This window comes from Rhinopithecus bieti, unplaced genomic scaffold, assembly GCF_001698545.2.
Source record: "Rhinopithecus bieti isolate Rb0 unplaced genomic scaffold, ASM169854v2 scaffold_70890, whole genome shotgun sequence".
NCBI lineage: Eukaryota > Metazoa > Chordata > Mammalia > Primates > Cercopithecidae > Rhinopithecus > Rhinopithecus bieti.
Window position 1 is genome coordinate 1,144,548 of NW_016827312.1, and position 16,610 is coordinate 1,161,157.

At 36.0% G+C, this 16,610-nt stretch overlaps 1 protein-coding gene across 5 annotated transcripts in view; it reads right to left on the minus strand.

Annotated features, from left to right (window-relative positions):
- The window catches only part of ASB15 (ankyrin repeat and SOCS box containing 15), a 40,473-nt gene extending 31,767 nt beyond the window's left edge, over positions 1–8,706 (minus strand). For 2 of the 5 annotated variants that reach the window (XM_017863769.1, XM_017863772.1), the window contains exons 1-3: positions 8,650–8,705; positions 1,909–1,954; positions 1,463–1,535 (exon numbers count right to left, since the gene is read on the minus strand). The gene's annotated coding sequence lies outside the window, so the exon portion shown is untranslated. Of the gene's footprint in view, positions 1–1,462; positions 1,536–1,908; positions 1,955–8,649 lie in introns of all 5 variants that reach the window. The other 3 variants (XM_017863768.1, XM_017863767.1, XM_017863770.1) reach the window with 2 other exon arrangements.
- Positions 8,707–16,610: the final 7,904 nt, after the last annotated feature.

The following is a 16,610-nucleotide window of genomic DNA, read 5'->3' on the forward strand; positions in this document are numbered from 1 at the left end:
TGTTCTCCTGGTAAAAAACCACTGAATTAAGGATTCCTAAATGCTAAATGCCAAATATATTCCTCAGATATCAGTAAGTATTAGTTTATTTTACAGATAGGCTAAGTAAAATCCTTAATTCAGATAGTGAGAAAAGGAAATTTGGTGACCATGTAAATTTTTTGATACATTTGGCAATAGTAATAATAACTATAAATTATCAAGTGCTCACCTTGTTTCGAGCACTGTGGAAAGCATTTTGTATACATTACCTTGTTTTAAATTCTCATTCCAATTCTGTATTGTAGGTATTATAGATTCGAAAGGTTAAATGACCCACCAAATGTCTCAGAATTAATAAGTAGAGTCTGGACCAAGCAGGCAATACCTTCACTTTTAAGGTCTTTCAGAAGTTAGAGGAAAATATCTCACAGTCTGTTGCCTTTAAAAGAAAACACTGTGATCTTGCTTTTAACAGCCAGCTTTTGATGACAATCACTTCCAAAAATAAAAAATAGCTTCCAGGGACACATAAATCTTTTTCTTTGGCTCCATGCAATAAGGCTTTATGTTACTCAGGGTGGTCTGAGGTTCCTAAGCTTGCCTTCATTCTGTACTTTTTGCCTTGGAGTCTAAACAAGAGGATCAACATACCAGTTGGTGCCTGACTGAAATGGTCAGGAGGTTGGTAGTGTTGCAAGGTATGATGCAGGAGTGAACATGAGTATATGACACCTTTTTGCATCAGTTTTGCTAAACTGCCTCCAAACCATGATCTGAGCTACTGCCTTCTTGTAAAGGTAGCTGATAAATTTGTGACACCTGTCAGAGCTTCCTTTGAAATACAATAGCTCCCACAGCATGGAACCAAGGTTCTCCGTTTCCCTGAAAAAGGATGAATACAAATTTCTTCCTCGTGAATTGTTTAGTTGGTTTACTCCTGCTTACATGCAGATCTGTTTGCCCCATCTACCCTCACACTCTGTCTTGGGCCTAACAAAATTGAAACTATCTCTGTGAGTCCTAAACAAGGCTGGTCTTGAGAGTAAGCAGAGTGGACAGTTGCTTCCATGGTGCAAGGAAGGGCTCTGTGTCCATAAATAACACACTGCCCCCAGCACCTGTCACATCAATGTCGTTCTATTGCATCAGCAAGAGATTCTGTCCTTTAGGGCTTATTGTTCCATCTTCCAGTGTCCCTTTTAAAATTTAGATAGCAACATACTGGCCCCTAGTTTAGAACCAAGATGTCTTGGGATAGTTACTGGAGTACGTGAGGCTGGGAAGATGGCAGAAAGTTTAAGGTTAGGATCTAGTGGGAAGTGATATGAAGGGACATGAAAAGGGCAATAGAGTACAACTTGGTTTTCTTTACAGTTTTATCCAAGGCCGGCCTAAATAGACACCCTGAGGCTCTGAGGGAGATGCCGATTTCTGCTGTGTGGAATGGGGGACACTGATTCCCTGGGAATTTTTCTTTTACCTTGAAGCTGCTATGGTTCTTGAGTGTTGAGCTCATCTACTAGAGGTCCCTGAGAGAATCATCAGGATTTATCCTATCGGAGGAAAGGCAAGAGTTAAAAGACATTTTTTTTTGATATTGTCAAAAAAATACAGTTGTTATATACAAAACAATACTAAGTCTCATTTTTATGCACTTTGATCATTTGTATGCATACTTTTAAAGATGTGGAGAAATCAATATAAATAAAATCCTGTTGTAATTTTGCTTTTTATTTGGTGACTGAACACTTAGTTTTTAAGAATTGCATAGCCCGAAGTGGCAAATCACATGAATGGATTTGTTAGGATGATTTAAACAACAAAATCAACTAGTTCCCCGGAAATTTCAGATAGAAGTGTAACTCTGTCAGAATTGGGTTTTACCCCACAGTCACAGGTAACTTACACTCACAAGCAATAACTTACGCAATTCGCTCTTTATGGTATTTGCCTTTTCTTCTGAAGAGAAGTCCTATGCATGATGGGGAGAACTAGATCAGTTTAAATAGCATCTTTCTTAACAACAAAGTATGATCTTCTGATACATTGAAAACGTGCACTCACACAAACAATCTTAGTCTAAAGAACAAATGCTACTTTTATGTTACTTCAAAGAAACACAATTTAGTATTTTAGAAAAAGATATAAAAGGCAAAATGATCTGTAGAAACTAAACATGATATCTGGCACGTGATAAAAATTCAGTATTTACTAAATGAACGAATAATTGTATAATTAAATAAACACAACTCTTAAAATTAGCCTTGTGTTTCCTCTGTAGGTCACAGATATATTTTTGCCAAATTATTTTCAAATTTTAGGGTGTCACTGATTGATGCGTAATTTCTATGTAACGATAGAATGTTTAGTAGTTTTGTTTATCTCTAGTTTCATATTACAAAAGTAAAAATTTTTAATGAAATTAGTATGCAGATTAGTTAAAAAAATAAAACACCAAGAAAAAATAGAGAAAAGAAATTTTACTCTTTACTATTGATTTCCAAGTCAAATTTAATTAGAACGGAACTGTGGGAAGACGCATGTTAGCTTTTGAGGACTACACTCACAACAGTTTAAGAAGGAGCTTTAGACTCACAAACTCATGGGTTTCTAGGGCAATATAAACTCACAGAATAGCAACGAGTAAAGTAAGATAGGTCCATGAAAAGACAACTTATCAGTAGACATGCCCTGATCACAAGCTAATATGATATAATGATTTTTAAAAGCCCTATCCTTTGTCTGTAATTCTACATCTAGGAATCTATCTTATAGAAATAGTCAGAAGACTGTGCCTGGTGGCTCACGCCTGTAATCCTAGGACTTTGAGAGGCTGAGATAGGTGGATTGCCTGAGTTCAGGAGTTTGAGACCAGCCTGGGCAACATGGTGAAACCTCATCTCTACAAAAAATACAAAAATTAATCGGATGCGGTGGTATGCACCTGCTGTATCAGTTACTTGGGGGGTGCTGAGGTGGGAGGATTGTTTGAGCCTACAAGGTCGAGGCTGCAGTGAGCCATGTTCACGCCACTGCACTCCAGTTTGGGTGATAAAGCAAGATTCTGTCTCAAAAACTAAATAAGTAAATAAATAAAAGAAATAATCAAAGATGTAAAAAAAGATGTGTATGTGAGAATGTTTATCTCAGCTGTGTTTAAATTGCCAAAACATTAGAAACAGCATAAATGTCCCAAAATAGGAAATTTGTATAAGGCATTATTGTACACATAAAAAGTGGAATACTACACAGTTATTTAAAATCATATACTTGAAGAATATTTAACGTTATATGTCAGTTAACGTAAAGTGTCAGTTTAAGTATGATGTTTATTTAACCAGCTATGACTAACCACTTTTAAGGAACTATGATGGATTTTCCCCCGACTTTATTGAAGTATAGTTGACAATTTAAAATTATATGTATTTATTGTGTACAGCTTGATGATTTGACATATGTATACATTGTGAAATATTCACCACTGTCAAGCTAAGTAAACTACCCATTCTGGCACAGAGTTGATCTTTTTGGGGGGTATAGCCATTGTAAAAAACAGCACAAAGTTTTCTCAAAATTTTAAAAATGTAACTATCTTATGATCCAGTAATCTCACTTCTGCGTGCATATCCAAAGGAAGTGAAATCACTATCTCAGAGAGATATCTGCACTTCCATGTTAGTTGCGGCATTATTTATAGCAGCCAAGATATAGAAACAACCTAAATGTCCATTGACAGATGAATAAATGAAGAAAATGTGCTACGTATTTACAATGGACTATTAACCTTAAAAAAGAAGAGAATCTTGCCATTTGTGACAACATGGATCAACCTAGAGGACATTATGCTAAATGAAAAAAGCCAGGTACAGAAAGACAAATATTGTGATATTTATCTGTGGAATCTAAAACGTTGAAGTCGTAGAAAAAAGAGTAGAATGTTGGTTGCCAGGGGCTAGGAGGTGCTGGCCAAGGGGTACAAATTTCAGTTAAACAGGATGAATAAATTCTGGAAATCTAATGTACAACAATGTAACTATAGTTAACAGTATTGTATTGTATACTTGAAATTTGCTAAGGGTGTAGACTCTAAGAGTTTTCACCACCAATAGCAACAAGAAAAGGGAACTAAGATGGACTTTACAGAGGCAAAGCTTACAAAGCCCTCTCAGGAAAATTAGCTTGGCATCTGCCTCTCAGGACTGAGCAGGCCAGGAACCTTGGTGACCTCGAGAAAAGAGATTGCCCAAATGTACAGGAAAGCAGGTAGAACTTTGTGAAGAGAGTTTCTTGGCGTTGGAAGGAGCAGAAATTTGAAAGAGCAATTCATTTTTCTGAATCATCCAAGCACAGGCTGCATTACCTAAGTTATTGTGTCTGTCCGCATGAAACCAAAAGTTTATTTTCCATTAATTAGTGAGTGGTGGCTCCTGAGAAAGGTGAGGCCAGTTACAGACAATAAAAAAGCTACTTCTGGTTTCTGCAATTGAGTTGTAGGGTGAGTAAAAAATATTTTGACTACATTGATTACTTATAGTAACAATAAACATAATATCTCTAGACTTTTAAAAAGTATTAGTTTTTTAACTTTCATTTTAAGTTTTATCTTAACATTTGTTATATAGGTAAATTGTACATTGCAAGGGTTTGGTGTACAGAGTATTTTGTCATCCAGGTAACAGGCATAGTACTTCATAGGCAGTTTTTCTATCCTTGCCCTTCTCCCACTCTCGACCCTCAAGTAGGTCTTGGTGTCTGTTGTTCCCTTCTTTGTGTGCATATGTACTCAGAGTTTAGCTCCTACTTGTAAGTGAGAACATGGGGTATTTGGTTTTCTGTTCCTGTGTTTGTTAATTTGCTTAGGATAATGACCTACAGCTCCATCCATGTTGCTGCAAAGGACACGATCTCATTCTTTTTCACGGCTGACTAGTATTCTATGGTGTATATGTACAACATTATCTTTATCCAGTCTACTGTCATTGTGCATTTAGGTTGATTCCATGTTTTTGCTGTTGTGAACAATGTTGCAGTGAGTGTATATATGCATGTATATTTATGGTACAATGGTTTATATTCTTTTGAGTATATATTCAAAACTGCGATTGCTAGATCGAATGCTAATTCTACTTTAAGTTCTTTGAGAAATCACCAAACTGTTTTCCACAATGGCCGAACTAATTTACATTCCCACCAGCATTGTATAAGCATTTCCTTTTCTCTATAACCCCGCCAGCATCTGTTATTTTTTGATTTTTTATTAGTAGCCATTCTGACTGGTGTGTGAGATGGTATCTCGTTGTGGTTTTGATTTGCATTTCTCTAATGATTAGGGATGTTGAGCATTTTAAAAAGTATTATTCTTATGAATATACATCTAAATATTCATATACAAATATATATACATATATTCTCTCCAAAAATATTCATTCCTGGCATAATGTACTTTGTTCAACATGACAAACAATCCTGTCTGGTGCTCAAGTCAAATTTTTTTCCCTTCAATATTGATTCAAATAATAATGAGGCACTGCATTTTTTCATATCTTGTTTCGAAATCATGTACAGGCCATTGATTTCTTTCTGTTGGAGGCAGTTGATTATAATGGTCGAACTTTTGTTCAAACCCTGACCTGCCTACATTAGCTGCCTGGTTAACTGTGTCTGACGGGTCACAAGTAGTCAGTAAACGTTACCTGTTATTATTCTGTGATTGAACTCCTGTGGAATGGGAAAGTAGGATTCTAGTACTTTTTGAAAGTTTTAGTTCTATTGCTTACCCTTGAATATTCACCCTGACACCCCCTTTTTATTTTCTTCTCCCTGCTTTTCCCTAGAATCACCAATTTTCAGAGTTAAAGACCGTCAGGGAGCCCCATCTGTAAATTTTGTTTACAACATGCCCAACAAGTAATTAATAGCCTCAACTTGAACATCAAAGTGTCACGGAGCTTGCTATCTCCTCACAGAGCGCTTCTCCTTTAGCCAGCATTTTTTTGTTTTTTTTTTTTGGACAGAGTCTCCTTCTGTCAACCAGGCTGGAGTACAATGGCATGATCTCGGCTCACTGCAACCTCCACCTCCCAGATTCAAGTGATTTTCCTGCCCCAGCCTCCCGAGTAACTGGGATTACAGGAGCCCACCACCATGCTGGGCTAATTTTTGTATTTTTAGTAGAGACGGGGTTTCACCATGTTGGTCAGCCGGTCTCGAACTCCTGACCTCAGGTGATCCACCCCCATCGGCCTCCCGAAATGCTGGGATTATAGGATGAGCTACGGTGCCCGACCTAGACAGCTTTAACAATTAGGAAAACCAGTGACTTGAATCCATCTCTTCAAAACATTATCTGAAGATAATGTTTCTACTTCTCTTCTAACCTTTTTCTGGTTCTGTTTCTCAGAGTTACACTGAGAAAGTATTGTTCCTCTGCAACACAGGAGCCCTGTTAATATCCCCCAGGAAGGCTCTCAGGTCTCCACTGAGCCTTTTCTTTCAGAGGCTGAACAACTGCTCTTCCTATAAGATGGTCTCATCTCCTGCACTGTCTTGATTGCTTTTCTGTAAACACATTTGTTTATCCATTTCTTTCTAAAAGTGACACTGAACCACAGGCTCTGAGTGCAACACAACAGCTACAGTCAGACCAACACAAGTTTAAGTGGGTGTGACCACTTTCCTTTTCTCAAACACTATACATCTGTTAATTTAGCCCAAGCTCAGATAAATATTTAGACTATCATGTTACACAGTTGATTTAGACCCCAGTATCCCAAAGTTCTACAAACCATATGTTTTCTCCACATTGTTTTCTGTGTAATTGTATGCAGGACCCTATTGGACTCTATTTATTCCTATTACATTTTATATTTTTTCTATTTGGCTTTTATTTCCTTCTGCTAAAATTGAACGCATTTTCTATCTCTCCAAGTATTGTTTTATTTGCTGACTTAATGAGCATGCCTTCTATATGTCCTTAAGATCCACCGATAAAGACAAATGTTGAAAAGAAATCGGCACAGGACAGAGGCCTCTATGTTGACATTGATCCATTAATTTGCACCCTCCCAGAAAAGGTGTTTATCCAGCTACAAATCCTCTTAAAGATACCAACACCTAGCATTAATGTCTCCTTTTTGAAAACAAGACCATCACCAAGGAATATTGTCAAATACCATCTTGAAATATGCACAGTTATCTATGATACTACATTCTTCTGCTCTGCTAATCAAAAAGACAAAGGAAAAGAATTAACCCACCAATTCTTAGTGATTTTTTTTTCCTAAGTATGTTCAGACTATCCTAATTGTCCATGCAAAAATATACATTCGATGTCTGTTATGTTCTAGGCACAGGGCTAGACACAGATATACGGGATCCATGTCCTCAGGGAGCTTTCTGCCTTTAAATAATGTATTTTAGATTTTTCTCCAGAAATAATACCAATTTCTCTTTAAGGTTTAGCACACAGTCAAGCACATAGCATAGCAGGTCTTTAATATATATTTTTATATTGAGTTTAATAATTATTATACCTAGTATCTATTGAGTGTTTACCTGTGACAGGCATTACACTAAGTGCATTAAATGGATGTCACTTAATGTCTATGACATAATTCTCCCCTACTTTACAGATGAGAAAACTGAAGCACAGAGTAGTTAGGTGACTTACTAAGCCCACATATCTAGTGGGCAGTGCAGAGTGGGATACACCCCAGTCAGCAGACAATGGAGGCCACCCACGCTTAACCAGTATACTCTAACTATGACTCAGCTACTTTGAAGGTATTAGTGAAAAGAGGGTCTTATTTTGTAACCTAAAAATTCATAAACCTGAGAAAAAGTTTTCTCACAAACTTTAAGCAACTACCTAACAAATTCATCCAACAACTCCAAGGGAAATATAAAACTTGTAGGCAAATTTCTATTTGAAAATAAAATATTCTCATAAAATAACTGAAATATAAAATTATAATTTTTATCACAATAACTTAATGCTCTCAGCACAAAGCAGTGATAAGATTTTTCTCATCCACATCACTGCTCTATTTCATGGAAGTCAAATCATTTTAGATACAGAAAGCTCCTTAGAAGTTAACTGTGCATTTAAGAACAATATGAGTGATGGTATCAGATAAATTTTAAGGACTTTCCAACCTTTAGATTTTGTGATATAATTTGCAGGAGTAAATTTCCAATTCTATTCAGTTTATTTTTTAAAATCTAAGTACAGAAATTTTCAGTCTGGGCAGAAAGCATTCATCTTTTCAACAAATGATGAAAAGCCTTAAAAGAGATTTATTTTATTTATTCACAAAATTATTTAATTTTAAATTAGAAACCAAGAGGTGAGCTGAGACCCTTCTAGGATTCTATAAATATATTGACATGTTCTATAAGGATATTCATTCTTAATCTGTTTTTCTCATGATATAATTTTTTTATGCTTAGTAATTATGCAATTGAGTTGACGTTCTATCAGCAAACAAATTCTAGCTTTATTCTCTAATTAAAAAGACTCTAAACAGATAAGCCTGTAAGTGATCAACCAGAAAGAAAGTAATGAGTAGCTACTATAATTTGTATTTCCATCTGTTTAAAATATTACCAATAATGAAATATTCAATAAGCTAGTTGGTGAGGTACAGATCAAATATTTCATAATCTCACCTTTTGGAATGATCATCTTGTCATTCTTATCCAGGGACTTGCCTTCCTAAATCAGAGGAAGTGCCCTGGAGCCAATGTGTGCTTCTGTGTATCTAAAATTAAGTATCCAGCTGGTGGTTAAATTAAGATCTGACCTTGTACAAGTGAAACATAAGCGGTCTCTGGCACACAGTAAAATATTACCCATGACTTCTCTAGACTTTCATCAAAAGAAACAGAAGCCTACAGAGGTATAATAAGATTATCTGTGTCCTGATTGGTTGAAAGAACTCTTATGAAAACAAAGGACCTGCCAACTCAGCTGCAGGGAGTGTTCCTACTGACGGAACAAAACCAAACCGCTTAGAATTAACACACAATTTAAAGGTATTTGTTCAAGAGACAAATCTGTAAGTCTTTACGTTGTCAGAACCTAATCCACTTCTGACATATTTTAATGCACACTATTTTTCTTTCTCCATCTTTCAGATTCAGGGCAAATTTCATTAAATACAATTTTCTCGTCATACTAATTTGCTGTCTTTGATTTTTGTTTAATAATTGCTAGTCTGATATACAGACAGAGATAGGGCAGTCAGTGACATCTAATCTGATCAGGAATTTTTAGGTCAAGTTATTGAGCATATATAGTCTAAAAAATGAGTAGCAAATGTGTTAATAAAGCAAGCAAAAAAACTGGGATTTTTGATTGAGGAAGGTTGTTTGTTTTCTTTTAAAAAAACCAATTAAGTTTATTATCTTACTGATTTTCCAATGAAAATAGTCTTCCTTAAATTTGTTTTGACATAGCTATCCTTGAATTAACTCAGGCCACTATCGGCACTCACAAAGCAAAGCCATCTGGCCTCTATCCCCTTCACACACCCCGCCCCCCCCACTAAAACAACTCCTCTTGGGGGTCTCAGTGACCTCTTTCTGACTTACTTTAGAAACTCATTTCATATTTTATATTCATTTTCATTTCTTAATTTACAGACCCTCATTGGATTTGCTGCCAGTGATTCTTCCCTTTTTCCTGAAACTCTCTACTTCTTAAGCTACTGGGAGCACTACACACTTTTGTTTTTCTTCTCATCTCTGACATTTTCTTTATACTCAGTGTTAATGAATATAAATATGTGGATTGTAGTGAATTTGCCAGTTTTATTTCAAAAATTGAGAAAACTGTAAATGTAAAATTAGAGGTCCTAACTCCTCTTTAACTGTGATAAAAGAAGGTCCGTTTCAGTCATCTTCAAAGCAAGCTGAGAAGTATTTTATGTTTAAACCACTATTAACTTTGTATTGCAATACTCAAGGGTAAAGGTTAGATCATTGTATACATTGTCTACATTTTATCATTATTAATCTAATTTGGAATTTTTCAATAAAGAATTCTTGTGAAAAGCAACCAGCATTGTGAAACACTTTAATTTTATACAACTTTTTTTCTTACAATATTAGAAATTCACATAAAGCTTTGGAGTATAATGCAGATGTATGGGAAAATGTGCACCTAACACTTTAAAGTATGGCTTGACACATTGCAGTGACTTTTCTGCTCTTAAACCAATGAAGCTCTGCCTGTTTTATCCATTTATATAATAGTTGTTATAGATCTACCTATACCATGCAACATTTAAAATAATACATATGATAGAAAAGCCAAAATAAGACCATGTGGTAAAATAAATGAGAGCCTGTTACTGAAGACATAGTCCTGTGAACACGTCTTGGTTTACCACTTACTGTTTCTGTAGATGCATTATTTACATTTTTGAGATTATTTATCTGTAGTGTGGGACTGATGATGATGATGATGATGATACAATGACCATGGCACCACCATTTTAATGAGGCCTATTCCTCAAATAGTTAGTCATCTATGCACACACAGTAAGACATACTTTGAGTAACTCATATATTTGAAAGAATGATTTATTCATAATGCTAGTAATCACCTCCACATTTGCCTCTATGGAAGCTGGCTTTTTCTGTGGGTTTTCTCAAAGGGGAAACAAAATCAGTCCTAGCTTTTCAAACAGTGCCTCTAGTTTTGTCTGGTGAGAATGAGTTTCAGGGAGGGCACAGATTTAACAGCGAAGGACTAGTTGAATACTACTGTTGTTCCAAGGAAGGTACACAAAATGACACTGACATCCAAATACTCATTCTTTCTATCTATATATAGCAAGAAATGCATGTCCTGTTTCAAGATGATAATTATAGCAACTGATACGAAGAGTCTTAGGTTAAAATAGTTGAAGCACAGTGTTAGAAGAACTGTCCTTGGAACCACCTATTTCTATTTTGGGAATAAGAAATTTAGGTAGCATTGTTTGTGAATTTCCAGGGAGCAATGTGGCAGCTTGGCCTTCATATTTTAGGCACCTGCCGCTGCTACAGCCTCACTTTGCCCACAGGTACTCTGTCTTCCTGAAAAAGAGTGTGGCACTTGCAGGCCTGGATTTTAAAAAACCGCTTTTGCTGTGATTAGTCATACAATCCCATGTATCCCTTACACTTACTACGTCCTTTCTGATCCAGCCCATTCTTTATGAGGCTTTATCAGAACTGGAGCTTTATCTTTGCCTTCTACAAAAAATGGTGTTGTTCAAACACCTTGGAGAGTCCTACTTTAAGTTATCCTGTTATTTTTTGTTTGTTTGTTTTGTGGGTTTTTTTTTTTGTATTTTTTTCTCTTTTTTTTTTCTGTTTTTAAGTTATCTTATTATTTTGTTGTTTAGTAAGCAATACTTAGGTATATCTCGCTTGGCTTCATTTTTACTTTGGTGTATTTCAGGCTTTCTCCTTTTTCTCCTTTTTCCTTTTCTGTACTTGACCATTATTTTGGCCTTTGGGTCTGTGATTTAAGAAATGCACATTTTATTTTGGTTAGGTATAAAACAGTAGAAAAAAATATGAAAACATAAAATAAATCCTTTATTTGTAGTATGCTTCCCAGAACCTTGGTAATTGTTTATTTTTGCTATGTCGTACGCTGTTTTTCCAGACTGAAAATCAAACAACTGAAACCATGAGTTAAATCTACTAGCAACGAACTCCTCCAACAGCACTGATGTCACAGGCCCCTGGAAGAATCCACGTAGTTGACATTACTCTGGCCATTTAGTTGCCATGCAGCCAAGCAAAGGCAAGTGATGGAAATAGTATTTTTTAGTAAGGTAGCACTATAGGTAGTTATACTAAATTAATGACGAACAAACAGCAGGGAAGATCCTGTATGGGGTTTCAGTTATAATTACCACTTTATCACTTTGTCTAGTAAAGTTTTGGGCACTCATCAAATATGTGTTGAATATTTTGTTGAATATTGATGACTTGTTCAAATGCGTTCACAGTTATTTCTGTTTAACCAAAGTTTAAGTCAATTAAGGTTGAGTCATAATACATTTTTTAAAAGTTGGTTGATCTTTCTTTTTTTCTTTCTTCCTTTTGTGAACAAAGTACTTAATTTTCAACATTGTGAAAGGCATTTCAAGTGTATCTAAGAAAAACAAACTTGGATTAAAAGGAGAGAATATGTATTTTAGTCTAAGATCTGTCAGTTTTTGTGCATTAAGACAAATCATCTAGAAGTATCTAAAGGTTTATACTTCAGTTTCCTACTGCGTAGTAACACTGTTCTTGTTATTTCATATCATTGTTATGAAAATAAGAGCATAATTATTAAAGTTCTTTGTAAAACTAATAATCCCTCTACAGATACAGGACTTATAGTCTAAATATCAAAGTATATTATACTTCTGGGGACATAAAATGGACATCAGGGATAACGTTGCATTTGGTTGTCTATTCTGTATATACAGACACACATTTTAGTATATGCAGAATGTGATGCTAGGCACTCCTGGGTATGTCAAGATGGGTGGGACATGTGGTTCTAGTCCCAAAAGCTTACCACTGTGTAGTGACAAACAAGTAGAGAGATGAGACCTAAGAAGGCTGTGGAGGAGGAGGTCAGAGAACAAAGACACACACACACACACACACACACACACACACACGAGCTTTGAAAAGAGAAAATGGTTTTACATTAATGGATCATCAACCTAGAGTAGTTTCTCCATATCTGTGAAGGATTTTTTTTTTTTTCAGATGCAATCTCGCTCTGTTGCCCAGGCTGGAGTGCAGTGGTGCCATCTCAGCTCACTGCAACCTCTGCCTCCTATGTACAAGCGATTCTCCTGCCTCAGCCTCTCACATAACTAGGATTACAGGTGTGTGCCACCATGTCTCACTAATTTTTGTATTTTTAGTAGAGACAGAGTTTCACCATGTTGGCCAAGCTGGTCTTGAACTCCTGACCTCAAGTGATCTGCCCGCCTTGGCCTCCCAAAGTGCTGGGATTACAGGCGTGAGCCATCACGCCCGGCCAGTGGAGGATATGCTCTAAGATTGACAGTGGTGAGTGCCTGAAAACACAAGGAATACAGAACTCTATGTATGCTGGGTTTTTTTCCTATACATAGATACTTATGCTAAAGTTTAATTTATAAATAAAGCACAGTAAGCAATTAGCAACAATATTAATAATGAAGAACAATTATAACAACATACCAGCATCAATATTCTTGCGGCCACCATTAAATATAACAAAGGTTCCTTGAACACAAACACTGTGATACCATCATGATTGATCTGACAGTCAGGCAAACCACTAAATGTTCAAATAGGCTGGTGACATATGCAGAGTGAATATGCTAAACAAAGGGGTGATTTATGATCCAAGTAGAACAGAGCAGGGTGACCCAAAATTTCATCACACTACTCAGAATGGCATGCAATTTAAACTTATGAATTGTTTACTGCTAGGATTTTCCATTTAATATTTTTTGACTAGGGTAACAAGCAAAACCGTGTGTAAGGGGGATTATCGTTTAAGAACCTTCCTTTTTCTTCTAGTCTCTTATAATTCTAACTTCTTACATATCTCAAATTGATAGTGCTAAGACAAAGAGATTGTCACTATTCTTAGTACCTTATTTAATATAAACCAAGCATAATTATAATCAGGACTTACAATAAAGCTCTATATTGGCAACCAAAGTAAATTTTGAATTATTGAAAATTCAGTATTGTATTCTATTCTCTCTGAAAAGAATTGATCTTTTCATGTGCATTTGTGTTTTGTTTCAATTTCTAATTGAAGTTGCTAATGCATAATGACATTTAATTAATATTTGATTATAAAAAGAGCATTTTAATAGTACATACTATAGAAGAAATTATATGAATTTAATGAAGAAAACTTACCATACTAATTCAAAATTTTCTTTCTCTTTCTTTCTTTCTTCTTTCTTTCTTTCTTTCTTTCTTTCTTTCTTTCTTTCTTTCTTTCTTTTTGCCTTATTATTATTATTATTATTATTATTGTTATTATTATTTTGAGACAGGGTCTCCCTCTGTAACTTAGGCTGGAGTGCACTGGCACGATCTTGATTCACAGCAACCTCCACCTCCCAGGCTCAAGCAATTGTCCTGCATCAGCCTCCTGAGCAGCTGGGACTACAGGCATGCGCCACCACACCTGGCTAATTTTTTTTGTATTTCTTTTGTAGAGACAGGGTTTGACCATGTTGTCCAAGCTGGTTTCAAACTCTTGAGTTCAAGCAACCTGCCCATCTCTCAAAGTGTTAGGATTACAGGTATGAGCCACTGCACCAGGCCTAAATATTTCAATGTAAATTCATCCTTTCTATGATTAAAAGATATCACTCTTGCCTCTTGTGGATACAGGCCTTTATATTTTGTATTTCAAATTTGAGCCACCACTTTGTGTATGTTAAAACAATTTCTAATGGTCTCATGATTTGCCTCCCCCCAAGTTTTCTTCAATATAAAAGGTAAGTTTAATAATTACTCCAGGAAACTAGAAAAACTGTGATGATTTATGCTAGATTTAGATTTATCTTTAGTAGAACAGTAAAAGTACTGAGACAAAATATTCTGGATATTCCCAAAGTATTTACTAAATATTTGACTTAGTTATGGCTTGATTTTAAGATTTAAAATGGAATTACCATTCAAATAAAGCAAAATTTTACATTTCCTTTATGTATACAGTAATATAAAAAGTGTTAAATCAGGTTGAGTTTTAAGGTTTGGTTAAGCTGTTTTTATGCAGCTTGGAATGTCTGGGTAATTTTCCAGTCTTGAAGATATGCTCCATTTACCCACAGTGTAGACAAATACTTTCAAGAGGGCTTTGGGTGGGAAATAATAGTGAATTGGCTCACTAGCTAAACAGCATTTTGCAAAGTCAAGAATGGTAGGACCCAGAGAAGTACATGAAAGTGGGATTCTCACCAGCGCAGTATTTAACAAATATTGACCATCTACAATGCCAGGTATTATGTTGTGCACTAGGTATACCAACGAACTATATCAAGTTCCTGTCACTGAAAAGTTTGTATTTAAGTTGGTGAGGTGAATGTTACATAAGTAAGAAAATGAACTGTGGTAAACTCTGTGAAGAAAATAAGCATGACAATAGTTGGTCATTGAAGTGGGGAAGCTTCTTTTAGAAAGGATAGTCTGAGAGGGAACACATCTGTGCTGAGAACTTTCACTAAGAATAACCAGACACAGAGAGGTATAGAGGACAAACTTTTAGGAAGATGGAATGTAAGTTTAATCTTTACTTTTGTCATGAGACAAAAGAATGTGCCATGTGAAGGGATCAACTAGAGAACAAATGAAAGTGAAGCTCATCAAGGGAGGGTAGGGATGGGAGGTAGGCGATGGATAAAAGTTTGGTATTTATTACAAACACAATGGAGCATGAATTGAATCGTTTTGAGTTAGGGACTAATAAACTGGCTCATTTTTTAAACAGTGATAAGCGTCATTTAGGGCAAACAGCCACTTTAACATTGGTTTGCAATTGAGTTTAGGAAAGCAAACTCTATCTTCCCCTCATCCTAACTACAGTTAAAACAGCTTAGATCTGTTCTGTTGCCATGATGCATCGTTCTCACAGTTGAATTTCTAGCTTTAGCACCAAGAGGTTAAGCTTGCTTGTTTAATGTCTCCATCCACAACTTGTACCCTTTGTCAAACTGGTTTGAAGTGTAAGAGGCTGACATTGAGTAACATCAGCAAGACAGAGGAATATGTTTTTTATTTTTACTGTCACCTTCCCACGATGCACCAATTTTGATTTTTACATTTCCTTTATGTATACAGTAATATAAAAAGTGTTAAATCAGGTTGAGTTTTAAGGTTTGGTTAAGCTGTTTTTATGCAGCTTGGAATGTCTGGGTAATTTCTCTCACCCGTGGATGAGAGAATCCTTCATTTATGGGAGTCCAGGAGTCCAGTGAAGAAGTACCAGCACATGACTAGATCATAAAATACAAGAATAGAAGCGTTGGAAAGGATGAGAAGAATAGTTACACTTTATACATATTACCCCTTCCCCCAAAGCAGCACAACTAAGTGCCAAAAGAGATTTCTTCAGCCATGATTCCTCCCATGAGATAACGTGAAAGCATAGTGAGTGAGCAACTGGCTTCTCCAGCTGTGCAGGATGCTACCAAGACACCTACCTTTCTCTCATCCCACCCAGAAAACTGAAGAAATCAGCATGGCTAAGTGGCCAGGACAGGCTGGGAGCAGTGAAGAAGGTTGGGGATTTATAGAAATTAGGAACTGAAACTCAATAAAGAACTGTGTGTTCATCTACAGCCATCTGATCTTTGACAAACCTGAGAGAAACAAGAAATGGGGAAAGGATTCCCAATTTAATAAATGGTGCTGGGAAAATTGGCTAGCCATAAGTAGAAAGCTGAAACTGGATCCTTTCCTTACTCCTTATACAAAAATTAATTCAAGATGGATTAGAGATTTAAATGTTAGACCTAATACCATAAAAACCCTAGATGAAAACCTAGGTAGTACCATTCAGGACATAGGCATGGGCAAGGACTTCATGTCTAAAACACCAAAAGCAACGGCAG